The sequence below is a fragment of the Panthera uncia genome, chromosome B1 (genome assembly GCF_023721935.1).
Source record: "Panthera uncia isolate 11264 chromosome B1, Puncia_PCG_1.0, whole genome shotgun sequence".
Lineage (NCBI taxonomy): Eukaryota > Metazoa > Chordata > Mammalia > Carnivora > Felidae > Panthera > Panthera uncia.
Window position 1 is genome coordinate 165,444,448 of NC_064811.1, and position 6,752 is coordinate 165,451,199.

Genomic DNA, 6,752 nt, shown 5'->3' on the forward strand with positions numbered 1-6,752 from the left:
AGGTGTCACAAGAGTTTCTTTTCTGACAGATGAGGTGATGTGGCCCCATGTCACCTGGTGTGCTTCCACCTAGTCTTGTACTTTCCTTTTCACCCACTACCACACTCGTGTGACTGTACACAGCTTGTGTAGAGGGGACGGCTTAGTTCTCAGCTATAGGGGTCACCCCACCTAGAAGGCTCCTTCTCCCATGCTTATGGAAGATCTCTAAGGAGTTTGCCTTAGTTTTCGACCCCTTCAGCTCCTCTTCTCTTTGATGTGGATGACTGAGATTTCTCAGCCTTATGTGGTGCCTCACAGGTTCATCATCAAGCTCCCTTCCTGACCAGATCTGTATTACCCCTTCAAATACAGAAATTCTGGTGTTGCCACCTGTCAAGCAGGCACTTAGTGCCACTCAGCAATCCCACATTTCCTGAGTCCCCTTTCTCTCCTGTGTGCTCCCTTCAAACTTCCAACGTTTCATTCCTACTGTTCATCCTCAGCCTATGACTCTCACTTCACTGAGAAGACAGAAGCAACCAGAACACAGAGACTCTCACCACGGGATCTGTACTCATGCCTCTCTCTGTCTTCCCTCCCATAACAGTGATCCACTCGCAACATTAATTAACAGGCTGAACACCCCTTCCTCTTCAAAACACTTTTTCCCCCCCGCAGCTTCCAGGACAGCCAGTCTCTCCTGGTTCTTGTCTCACATCACCAGCAGCCCCTCCCTGTCGTCTTTGCTCCTCTGTCCTCCTAGCCTTACTGATTGCAGTGCCCCAGGGATCAATCCTTTAACTGCTTATCTTTTTTACAAACCCTAGCTTTCACTTTCACAGTGAGCTCATTCTGCCTCATGGCTTTAAAATACCATCTAAACTCTACTAACTCATAAATGTGTATCTTCAGTCCAGACTCCCCGCTAAGTTCCAGCCTGGTGTATGCAACTGCCCACCCACCATGTTCACCTGAAAGTCATGACGAACCTTAAGGACTCCACTCAGAGCCCTTGATCTTCCCTCCAAGCTGGTACTTCCTGCAGCCTTCCCCATCTCAGTAAATGGCAACTCCATCCTCCTAGCTGCTCAGGCCCCAAATCTTAGAGTCAACCTTAACACCTGTCTCTCACAGCTGATCTAATCAGTAAATCTCATTGGATCTACTCTCAAAGAATATCCAGAATGCAGTCATTTGTCACTACCATTCATCACTTTCCCCACTGTCACCTGGTCTAAAACACCCTAGCTTGTCTGGATCACCATAAGACCCTCCCTCTGCTTCCACACATGCCTCTCAAAGACTATTCTCAGCACAGCAGTAGGGTGATCTATTTAAAATTAGGTCAGATTACTAACTGCTCAAAATCCTGCATTGCCACTTTGGAGAAAATACAACATCCTTACCCATGTGGAATTACCAGCCCTGCCCCACAACCCGGGAACCCATAGTCTCCCTACCTTCCCTTCCTGCCTCTTTCTTCCCACTCACTCTGCTCCAACCCCACTGGCCTCTGCTGTCCCACCCCTACCTTCGTGCTTGCTGCTCCTCTGCTGGGAATATTCTTCCCTGTCCTCTTAGACTGCTCTAGTTTTCTCCTTAGCCCTTCACCTGATGTATCAGCTATATATCTCCCCTTCCCCCCAACTTCAGAAGAGCTTCAGGAAAGCAGGGACTTTGTCCACTTCCCTTACTAGTGGTGCTCAATAAAATCCTCCTATCTGTGCCTCCAAGAAACTCCCCTTGGAGCTGCAGTGGCCTCTCTGTCCTAGAAGCCACAACATCTGCTACTCTGCCCCACCCTCACCCACCTAGCCCACCTGTTTGGATCTTTCCCCTTGTCCTGCTGCCCCATGGTGGGCCCATGAGACCACACTGTGCATAGTGACAGTCAGGGGACCTGCAGTGCTTTGCATTCAAGAGAATCTCAGTAAATGTTGGCTGCTTACAAAGAGGTCTCTATGATGCTGATTTTGTGACCCAAGAGCGGCTGAGTGTCCTCAGTGAGTATACTCACCCCAACTGTGGGGGCGCCTATTGGGCCCAGGGCTGACGTAGGAAAAATCCATTCAGGCATCAAGAACACCACCTGCTCCTGAGAGCTTCGTAGACCTCCACACTCCTTAGCCCAGGAGGACAGGGGAACTTCACAGCCTTCCCAGCCCCATAAGTCCCCCTTGAGTCTCAATACTGGTCCTTGGACAGGCATTCAATAGCATTGACCAGATGATGAAAAGTTCTCCCTTTTCAATTCTCTCTCAAAGACCCTATCATGGAATGAATTGCACCCTCCTGCCCCACCCCCACCCCCAAAAGATATGTGGAAGTCCCAATCCTCAGTGCCTCAGGATGTGACATTTTTCAGAAATAAAGTTGTTGCAGATACAATTAGTTAAGATGAGGTCACACTGGAGTAGGGTGGGCCCCTGATCCAACAAGGCTGTCATCCTTATAAGAAGATGGCCTTGTGAGGTAGACACAGGGAGAAGCCATGTGACAATGAAGACACAGACTGGAATGACAGGGCCACAAACCAAGGAGCAGCGAGGATTGCCAGCCAACCACCCACAGCTATCATCAACAAGGAAGGACTCTCCCCTGCAGTTCTCAGAAAGCATGGTCCTACTGAACTCAGTTCCAGACCTCCAGGGCTCCAGAACTGTAAGACAAGTTTCTGTTGCTTTAAGCCACCCTGTTTGTGGAAGCCTGAGGAAGTTAACACAGATCCTGGTTACCTCCAGAGGCTGTCATCTGGGGCTAGCAGGTTTTTAATGCCTTTCCAACACTTGCTAATTTTCCTTTTTACAAAGCAAAAACAGTCCTCAGGCTAAGAGCTTTTGGCAGGAAAGGCACCTAACTAAATTTTAATAACCTTGTTTTGATCTCATTATATTTATTTTTATGATTACAATCTATTTCTAGCAAGTGATAACTGGTTTTCCTTACACAATAGTAAAACAAAGTTTTGTTTTTAAATAGATAAAGTTTAAAGTGAGTTCATCTGAAGAAAATATCATCATATTAACAAAAGTGGCATAAAAATATGGCAAAAACAGCAAAGGTAGGATGATGATTGAAGTTTGGCATATATCGTCTCAGAGAAAGCCGAGACCGGCTAGCTGCTACACGGCTATCTTTGAGGTCCTCAATCACAAATGCAAAATAGATAAAATGAAAATGGCAACACATATGATTAGAAAAAAGTATGACATAGGCAAAATTGTCTTCACATCAGTCTTGGTTTTCTACACCTTTTCTCCATCACACCCCACCCCCTCCCACCTTGTTGGCCTTCCCTTATTTGGGGGTCAGGGGCTACATATGGCCAGGCTCCCTCTTGTCCTCAAAGAAAACTGATGTGATAAACCAGGACCCACTGAGCTTGGAGTCAGAGCATCTGGGTGATGGCCACATCACTGTCACTGATGTGCTGAGTGACCTTGGGCGGATCCCCCAGTTTCCCCCCCAAACTTCAGCTTCCTCTCTCTGAGAGAACATGAGACCATCTTTAAAATCTCTTTCAGCTCTGAACTCTGTGCTTCTGGGATGTTAGTGACTCTCTTGGGGAATTTCACTTTGAAAGAGACCCCAGGAGGGGCGCCTGGGTGGCGCAGTCGGTTAAGCGTCCGGCTTCAGCCAGGTCACGATCTCGCGGTCCGTGAGTTCGAGCCCCGCGTCAGGCTCTGGGCTGATGGCTCGGAGCCTGGAGCCTGTTTCCAATTCTGTGTCTCCCCCTCTCTCTGCCCCTCCCCCGTTCATGCTCTGTCTCTCTCTGTCCCAAAAATAAATAAAAAACGTTGAAAAAAAAAAAAAAAAAAAAAGAAAGAGACCCCAGGAAAGGGATGAATAAATTCATAGAAATTTGAATTGATGCCCCAATAGAAGAATTCCAGGTTCATTGGCATGTGGAGGAGAGATATTTTCAGGGTGGTGGTGTGGGAAACCTCTAAAGTCACACTGTGGGCTCTTTCCATTTCCGTATGAGTCTGACTTCTCTCCCAGATGACAGGCTTAGCATTATCTCAGATCTCTTCACCCCTCTGTGGAGACCCCTGCTCCCGGGGTAGCTGCCATCCACTCTATCAGGAATCAAGTAGCTGAATCTCTGATAGGGCTAAATACCACATTTTTAATTTTTAAAAAGCAAAATATAGGTATTTATTTACATGCATGTTCATACACACACACACACACACACACACACACACACAGAGTTGGGGGCAGGAAAGGGCCAGGAAGAAAAATCAGCTTTGACAACCTAATAAATGTCAATTTCTGAGGGGGGCTGAGTTGGAAGATGAATCCTCACAACTTTAATTGGAGACATGATGCTCTCACTTTGCCAGGCAGCCCCGCCTCTCCCCCAGATCCCTCCACAGATAGCAAGGCCCTTGCCTTACACTAATTGACAAGAGGCCTCTGTCTTCTAGGATTTGTTTCTGGGATGTCAGAGATGTAAGGGGGAGGGGGGGTTTCTCTAATGCCTCCCATCCTCACCCTCATGCCCCTCCGAGAGGAGAGGAAGAAGCAGCAGGACATGGGGTCAGCAGCCCCACAATGGTGCCCACAGTATCTGGTAGGAATGAAGAGGCCCCCTCTAGGACGTTCCTTGTCCCCTCACAGATATGAAGGGTCTCTTTTCTGACCCAGGAACGATGTTCTAATCCAGGCACAGCAGGAGAAAGCACCAAGATCTGGAGACATGGTACTGAGGAGGACACAAGGAAGCCGCGGACCTTCCCCCCACAGGCAGTGTCCCACAGCAGTTGGGAGGACGGCACCAGAGCCAGGCTGCCTGCAACCAGGGGCAAGCTCCACCACCGCTGCCCCTTGGATAAAGTGCCTGGCCTTTCTGTGCCTCAGTTTCATCATCTATAAAACGGAGATAATCACTGGGCCACCTTGAAGCACTGTGAAAGGATTAGGCAGCCAAATACCAGCAGAGCACTCACACCCATCCCCTGGCACATGGTAAGAACTCAACAAGTAAGAGCCCTTTCCCAGCCTAGCATGCCTCTCTTTGCCGGAGCGCTCCAGCCAGAATGCCTGAGCAAACTGTGGAGGCTCAGCGCCGTTACCCTGTTTGGGTAGTCTGTTTGACTACACGTCATGCATGAGGCAGCTTGGCTGTGACAGACTGCCACCAGTCTGACCAATCTGGGCAGAAACTGCAACCCTCATCACAACCCTGGGCTCCTGCGTCACACTGACTGGCCACTTCCCATGCAACATGAAGGAACACTTTTCCCTCAGGACTCCCCACTGCCACTGCCCGCCCTTCTCCAAAACCCCCAAACATTCTCCTTTTGCCTTCCTGCAGATTCTGGTCCTGGTCACTCAATTTAGCTCATTTTTACATTAGCAATGGCCCAAGTAACTAGCAACTGCATGGTGCTTTACAGTTTACAAGGCTATGTTTTATTTACATGTCTGAATTGTTAATGCACTCACATGGTTCAAAAAATTAAAACTATATGTGAGAAGGCAAACAGTGAGGACTCTCCCTAACACTCCATATCTTATCCTTCCAGATTCCAACCTCATCCCCCATAAGTAGCCACCTGTTATTAGCTCCTCAGAGATCCTTCCAGAATTTCACAATGTGGGCACAAATATTCCTATATCCTCCTTTTTTAAACACAAAATGCAGCATGCTGTACATACTGCTCTATAGCTTGCTTTTCTGCACTTGACAGTATCTCTTATATATCATACAAAACTTTCTATTTCCTGGGTTTTTTTTATTTTTTTAATGTTTATTTTTGAGAGAGAGTGCGTGAGTGGGGGAGGGGCAGAGAGCAAGGGGGACAGAGGATCCACAGCAGGCTCTGCACTGACATCAGCAAGCTCGATGCGGGACTCAAACCCATGAACCGTGAGATCATGACCTTACCTGAAATCGGACGCTCAACTGATTGAGCCACCCAGGCGCCCCTCTTTCCTGTTTATAGCTGCATAATACTCCTCACATGAGTGAACCACAGTCTCTTAAAAAGACCCCTCTCGATGGGCATTTACATTGTTGTAAATCTTTTCCCTTTGCAAACAAGGCTGCAACAAATAGCCATAAACATAGGCCTTTTGCACTTAGGCAAATATATTTGTAGGATAAATTCCCAGAAGTAGAATTGCTGGGTCAGAAGATATGTGTATTTATAATGTTGATGGCTATTGCCAAATTGCCCTCCATAGAACTTATACACATTTCTCTTCCCATGAGAAATACGAGAGTGCCTGTTTCTTCACAACTTCACCATTAGAGCGTGTTATTAAATTTCTGGCCTCTTGCCAATCCGATAGGTGAAAAAATTATTTATCAGTGTAATTTTAATCTGTATTTCTCTTATTCTGAATGAGATTGAACATCATCGTATATGTTTAAGAGCCATTTATATTTCCTTCCCTTAGATGTACTTTGCTACCTATTCATCTCCTTTGGTGTTCACAACGCCCCCGTGAGATACAGAAGGCAAGTATTAATAAGATCAGCATTTTAAAATGATAAAGCTAAGACTCAAAGCATTTAAGATACTGGCTCAAAGCCACAGGCTGGTATGTGGCAAAGCCAAATTTCATCCTGCATTTCTCTTTCGTCTGCCGTGGATCTCTCCCTACTGAACCCAGAATAGTGCTGAGATGCGGCAGAAGAAAGAGCCAGGGGACCAGGAGCCTGACCTGGCTTCTCACCGTGGCTCCTGAGTTACAGGCTGTGTGCCTTTGGGCCAGTCCCTCCATTCTCGGGGCAGACTTTCCATATCTATAAAACCAAG

General features: G+C 47.3%; 1 long non-coding RNA gene across 1 annotated transcript; it reads left to right on the forward strand.

Moving 5' to 3' along the window:
• The first annotated feature begins 2,501 nt into the window (after positions 1–2,501).
• LOC125924010 (uncharacterized) lies at positions 2,502–5,346 on the forward strand. Its single transcript, XR_007458217.1, has 3 exons — positions 2,502–2,643; positions 2,962–3,043; positions 4,652–5,346. It is a non-coding gene; the product is annotated as an uncharacterized LOC125924010 (long non-coding RNA).
• The last annotated feature ends 1,406 nt before the right edge of the window (positions 5,347–6,752 follow it).